Below are 6704 nucleotides of genomic sequence, written 5' to 3'. Positions count from 1 at the left end.
TGCAGCACACGTGTTCAGTTTTGTGTTCTTTGTGTGTTTTTAAAGTTAAGACAAACTTTATTTAAAGGGTGATTTTAAACAGAACATTGATCATAATGCGCCGTCCGCGCTTAGGCTTTTTAACCCTTTTATTAACCCTGGTATTTTAAAGGTATGTGTTTGAGTCTGGTGCTAAGCTATCGGCTTCTTTTGTTAGCTTTAACTGCTAACAGCTAAGAACACGTGCTTGTTGCTAAACAGTATTTAACAGAAAGGTTGTTAGTTTTCAAGCTAGTGAATAATAGTCCCTAGACATCATTTACTAGAGTTGATAACTAAGTAAACACCATTAAGCCCCATTTCTCCAGAAAGATTTGTCTCTTTTCCAAAATACTCCCTTAACAATATTTCTTTAAATATTTTAATAAATAAAGGTAGCTAATTAGACACCATTGAGAAATGGTCATCCAGAAGGTTTGTTTTATTCTGCAGATCATTATTTAAAACATTATTTTATTAAAATAATATTTTATCTGATCTTGCATTGTGAAGGGTTGTCTAAACGCTTGCTGATTATTGTCTAAGTTGGTTCCAAGACTAACTTCACGTCACTTCAAGATTCTTCAAGATAATCCTTGGTTCTCAAACATAAACATTGCATGGTAATGTTGCATCACTCTTTTGGTCATGATTTTCAATCATCTTTAATCAACTTGTTTATATTGTACATAGCCCATTAGTCTTCCCTATTCTTTAATTCTGCTTGGTAGTTTAGTTGAATTGTTTTAGCATAGTAAAGAGTTTGTTGATTGAAATATGTTTGACTTTGAGTTGACTTATTTTTGTTAATAAATTCTTGTATTTTAAGAAATTGTGTGAATTCATTCCATGTTTGTGCAGTTTTGCTGTTCAATAATGTCAGAGCTCGTCTCACACCTTTCTATTCTGTCCTAATACCATCACCTTACTGGGCTGGTATTCACAGGACAACCCTTAACAGACTGAAATATTATTTGATAAAATATTAAAATATTAATATTAAATATTAAATAATATCAGATTCATAATCCCAACACAGATTATGGGGTGAACTGACCCAACCAAAAGGCAGGGATCTGGACTCCCAGTTCCCTTATCTGACCCACAGACTGTCTGCCCGGAGATTATCCACACACAGCATGATGGCGCTGGAAAAGGTCAGTAACTCTGATTAGTTTCTAACACTTCTTTGTTGAAGCACCTGCTCCTGATGAGCCTGGACATTTTAGCCTGTACACAGAGCTGTGAGGTCAGTTCAGATTTCATGCCATTTCTCTCCCTCTCTATAACCAGGCACTACTGCATCTTCTTTACTCCTTACTCTAAATATGCTTCAGTTTTTACATTCAGGGTATTGCAGCAAAGAAGGTCCAAAAGTTTAGTTTTTTTTTAATGCACAGGTAACATGCTAACTTAAGACAATGCACATACTTCTTAAGTTTCTAATTTTAAGCTTCCTTTGAAAATACCCTTCTCTCAGGAGCCCTGTAAAGCTCTTCTCTACCAAGACAGGCAGCACAGGAAGCCAGACAGCACTACTTGATCCTGGTCCAAGCAGCCTGCAGCTACCCAGCTCCACCAGCTGGTCAGGGCAGCCTCAGTGCAGAGAAAGAGGAGAAGGCAGGATGGAAAGGAGCGGAACAGGCACTCCTCACAGTCTGCAGCGTTGCAGTATCCAGAGAGGCAGCCGGAAGCAATCTGCGGTGCACAGCCAGCCTCGGGGGGCCGAGGAATGGCCCAACAGGGATTCGTCACAAAAATACACAAAATATAAAAACAAAACACACTGCCTATCGAGCAGCTGAGGGATGTGCCTGTGTTGGAGAGGAGGCTTTGTTTGTTGAATCCCACGGGGTCTTAAATGTGTTAGGTCCCTCATGAGACAGCCAAGCATGTGCCACGAAAACTTCATTGTGTCTATTTTTCTCTGTCCAGCAACAGAGCAAAGCTTATGTAAACCTCAGAGGAGTCGCTAAGACACGTTGCATGGTGATATCTCTCAGACAGCTGTTCTAAGACTGCAGATAAAACTATCTGTAATGCCTCCATTCTCATGCAGAAAGACCAAAATCCAAAAATTATGAAGCCATACCATATATAGCTATACTTAAAAATTATGAGATAAAAACAGTTGCAGTTCAGCGGATGAAGATGATGCATGGAGAAACAATCATCTACATGACGGCAGCTGGAAATTACTTTAAATTAAAACGCAAAGTTTTACATTAGTAAAAAAGGGTCAAATCAAAATAAAATCAGTTACTCCACAAAATCAATAATAATCCGGGCACCTAAATCTATTGCAGACGTTTTGAGGATCTGTGGGAAGAAAAATTTAGGAGGTTCAAATGAAGACAAAAAAAAATAAAATAAAAATTAGCTTTAACATTTAATGACAAACCTTTCCTGGAAAAGTTGGATTATTAATTCAGTTCTCTGCTTTCAGTTCAGCTACATCTGGAAGAATGGTTAAAAAAAAAAAAAAATCAGATGAATACACTCCTAAACCTTATGGAAAGAGTTGAATCTGTTGTAGCTACAAAGTGTGGAACAAAATCATACAAAACTATGGATCATGAATGGGATGCCACTCAGGTTCATGTGTTTGAAGACAGATGAGGGAATATTATAGGTCATGTAGTCTATTCACACTGTGTGCAATGAACAACATGGGATAGGAGTTGAGAAGCACCTGTATATTAAATTGTATTTCAAATTTCTCCCTGTTGTAAGAATGTCAAACAATTGCAGGGAAAGTTAAATCACAGACAAGTTCTCACTTGTACTGACAGCTTGATGTTCCTCAACAAGGAAGTGTTTTTACTTATTTGCTAACATTCTGTCAAACATCAGCAGCAGTGTCCCACAGAAAGAAATTTACTTTACAACTGGACAAAAAGAGTAATTTTTCTTTTCCTTATGGAGTCTAGGTGGCAAAAATCAGACCTAGTTGTTGAAATAAATTCAACACATTGTAATATTTATAGTCCAGTAATGAAACTGCCCACCAGGATTCACACACCCATGTCTAATTAGTCCCAGTGTTGAAAGTTTCTCTCCCTCGTAAACAATATTCTTATTTAAAGAGACCGACAGGCTCGGTTGAGTAGAGCTGTGTTTGTGCTGCGAACAACCAAATGCACAATCATCAAAGCATTTATTATTGAGCAAAGATCTGAGACTTTGACTTGAAACTGAGCTTTAGGCTACAGTGAGCAGATTGCAGACATAGTCGACTCGGTGTGTTTATATAGCTAAAAAGGCACAGGAACAGCACAGAACCAACGGAATAACATTCAACCCAAAAGCTAGACTGCTGTAAAATCGATCAAACTCCTTTTAGATAGTTTGTCACCTATAGAACAAGATGCCACAGGGAGCTTTTCTATTCCTTTTCATTATGAATCAGTCTTTCACCTGATCAAATCTGCCCTTACAACAAAGTTTATACAATAACATTTGGTAGAAGGGTTGAATTTTTGTGTGCTTTAAAAAACTAAGGTTTTACAAGGTTTGTTTGGTTTAAAATCATGTAAATACCTTACACATACCATGCATTATGGTTCCATTCAGGAAAATTAATTATAAACTATTTCATTAAACATGTAAAAAATTTAAGGTTAAAAGTGTTTTTCTGAATGCTTTCATCATGATTTTGTTTTGATCTTTATAATTTAACAAATATAAATTAGATTTGGCTATTACTGCCACAGTATTTACCATTTTACACTTGTAAATACAAGAGCATTGCCTGAGCTTTTTATATTCACTTAGAAAATCAAAGCATCCTTTTTTAAAATGCTTCGCCATGGGTTTTTTTTCCTCTCTACGCTGTAGCAAATGGCTTATTATCTTCATTTTGGCTTCTCCCGTTTGTCTGCCTCATAGGTAAAGTTACAGTGCAAACTCCATAATTCGTGAATGATGCACATTCCAAAACACACAAATACAAAAAACCAATGCAACAGAAAAATGCCGCAAAAGACAAATGCGGCCATCACAGAAAACAGAAGCAAAAGGGAAAAAAAATGCTGCATATACAATAACGAATAGCAAAAACAGCAAGTAAAAAACAAAACTTTGCAAACTCACTCCACCAAATGGAAGCTCACCTAACTACCACTACTAATACTCAAACATAATTGCACTTTTAAACATTGCTCCAAATAGGATTCGTCCTGCAAAATCCTGCCAAAAACATCTACACATTATTATCCAGCCGTTTTTCCATTATAAAATTATAAAAGCATTGCTGTTAACAATGGGAAATGCACTTCTGGTAAGGAGGATTAATATTAATTCCCACAACTATTAAAGATGGTTTCATTTTGGTTGAATATGCAAGAAACATTAACAAAACACCTCTGCTATGGTTTTGTGCTTTTGTTTGACATTTTAAAATAGTCTGTCCTTAAGCACCTTTAATATGCTATTTTTGCTTTGCAATTTCTTTTTTCTTCCATCATTTCTGTCTTATATACAATCTCAATTCAGACATGTATTTTTTCAAGTGACCGTAGGCGGGGTGCCCCCAAGTCCAGTCCTTGAGAGCTACTGTCCTGCAATTTTTAGATGCATCCCTTCACCACAGCTCAATCAAATGAATGGTGTCAAGGGTCAGGACTCTTGGGACGGCTGCATCAAGGACTGAGGCCTATGTTCATGGGTTGCGTGCTCTACCGCCAAGCTCTGGGTTTCCCACATTATTGAGCTTGCAATGTACATGCAGAGGGGGCAATGACACTTGATTATACATACTAAGGTGATTATAAAAGATTAATCTCTCATTATTAACAGAAAATTTCATTGCAGCCTTGCACAACAGCTGAATCTTGCAGATATTGAAACAATACTTAACAGAAAATCAGCTAAAGAGGTGTTGGCTAGAAAACGTTTATGAAGAATGTTGCATTTCTTACATCCTGTGTCAGGTTTTTGTTTCTTAAAGACTTTACTTTCAAGTACTGTTCATCTGCTTTGGATATTTTTTTTTACATGTCTTACACGTTTTTTTAAAGAACAACGCAAAATATGCTGTCCTGGTCAGGAAAAGCAACTGGACAAAAATTCAGATTCAGAAGCTCTGGAAAACTAGTGATCAAGGCCACCCTAAAGATGATAAAACAATGACTTTTAGGAAGAAAAGATGACTTTTAGAATGAAAGATGGCTAAAATCAGGTATAGTGAAAACTTGGGAATTCATTTATTCTCCCCATCTTTAGAAAATGCCTGCACAGTTTATATGTTAGAGTCTGAGGGATCTCTCACCATATCCTGCAAGTTTCAGGGTTCAGCTTGCAAGACCAACAAGCTGTCAGAATGGGATTCCCCTGAGTAACATCCACCTCATTGGGACTGTTCCCCTTATGAGTGAGATCTGCAAAGCCAAATCACTCCAACATTTAATTAACACCAAAACAAGAAAAAAGTTAAACCCACTAAAAGTAAAAAAAAGTTGCCATGAACTATTTCATAGGTGTATTGCAAAACTGCACAGGTATAGCCTCAATTCAATGAACTCAGTCAAAAGAAGCGAATTCCAGTCAAACCGACACACAGGCAGTGTTCCTCTCTGCTTCACTGCACACAGAGTCTCCAGCATCCCGCCTGGATGCTTCAGCGCAAAAGACGAATAGACAGAAGCAGCTTCAGCAAAATCAGGTTGTTCATCCTTCTGTGGGGGCAGGTCTGATCCACTTCCCATTACCCGTTTAAAAAGTGCCCACCATCAGGGGACACATAAGAAATGGTTTGCCTGTCATGTAAGCTTTGAACCTACTGCTTTACTCCAGGCTTCCTTCTCAAGCATGCATTAAAATCAGACCAGCAACTAACAAGCTGATTGCAGACTCTGACAGAGAGACGGGACTGACGATTTGAGGAGATCGAAAGGACGGTTTGATGCAAACTTAAGGAACCGCATTGTGCTCCTGAAACCATTTCCCCAGCCCTGACATTTGATATGACTACTAATCTTGGATTTTCAGGCCTGTGTCACAAATGCTCAACTCTAACAAAAACAGCAAGTTAAAGGCATTAAAATATCTGAGGAGAAAGCAGAACAGAGCCTGCATGCTTTTCTCTTCTTGTTCAGGCGTGATCTCACTCATTTCTGTGACAACCATGAGTAAGAATGTTGTGCCAACATCACTGTGGGAGGAACAGTTTCATTATGGACAATGTCTATTAAGATTGTGTGCATTGGTTTTGTGCAAGTAAATAGAAATAATATGAAAAGCGGAAAGCTGCTGGTGTGTATTGATTTTTCTGTAAATGAATTATAGCAGAGGCATAAAGTAGAAAAAAACTCATTATAAAAAACAGTTTGCTCACATCAATAGATTTTTGCTTTTCCACACCAGGCAACCACCGCTGACATCAGAAGGGAATAGGGAATAGTGTGTGCTGTGAGTTAGCTAGTTTTATTTCAAATCTGTGCAGTCAGTCAGACAACTGGCAGCAAAATTTAAATGATGCATTAGTGAATCTTACCGTCAATTGGAGCACAGGTTTTCACTAAGGAGCTTCCATGATGGTAACATAATCCAGAGGTTGCTGTGGTTCTTCATGGCTGAATTGAGCAGTACCCAGGTGGCAGAAGATGGAGCAGGGAAAAACGGGTAAATCCACAACAGAGGAGACTAGGATCAGTCATCTTGCTGATAAGTCCAGTCAACTCTGAATC

At 37.9% G+C, this 6704-nt stretch overlaps 1 long non-coding RNA gene across 1 annotated transcript in view; it reads right to left on the bottom strand.

The window, feature by feature from the left end:
- Nucleotides 1-1386: 1386 nt before the first annotated feature.
- The window catches only part of LOC124863435, a 44546-nt gene continuing 39228 nt past the window's right edge, over nucleotides 1387-6704 (bottom strand). The window contains exons 2-3 of the long non-coding RNA XR_007037130.1: nucleotides 2420-2475; nucleotides 1387-2337 (exon numbers count right to left, since the gene is read on the bottom strand). This is a non-coding gene — a long non-coding RNA (uncharacterized LOC124863435). The remainder of the gene's footprint in view (nucleotides 2338-2419; nucleotides 2476-6704) is intronic.

Source organism: Girardinichthys multiradiatus, chromosome X (genome assembly GCF_021462225.1).
Source record: "Girardinichthys multiradiatus isolate DD_20200921_A chromosome X, DD_fGirMul_XY1, whole genome shotgun sequence".
Taxonomy (NCBI): Eukaryota; Metazoa; Chordata; class Actinopteri; order Cyprinodontiformes; family Goodeidae; genus Girardinichthys; species Girardinichthys multiradiatus.
Note: the sequence above shows the minus strand (reverse complement) of the source record. Positions and strands in the feature narration are given on the sequence as shown.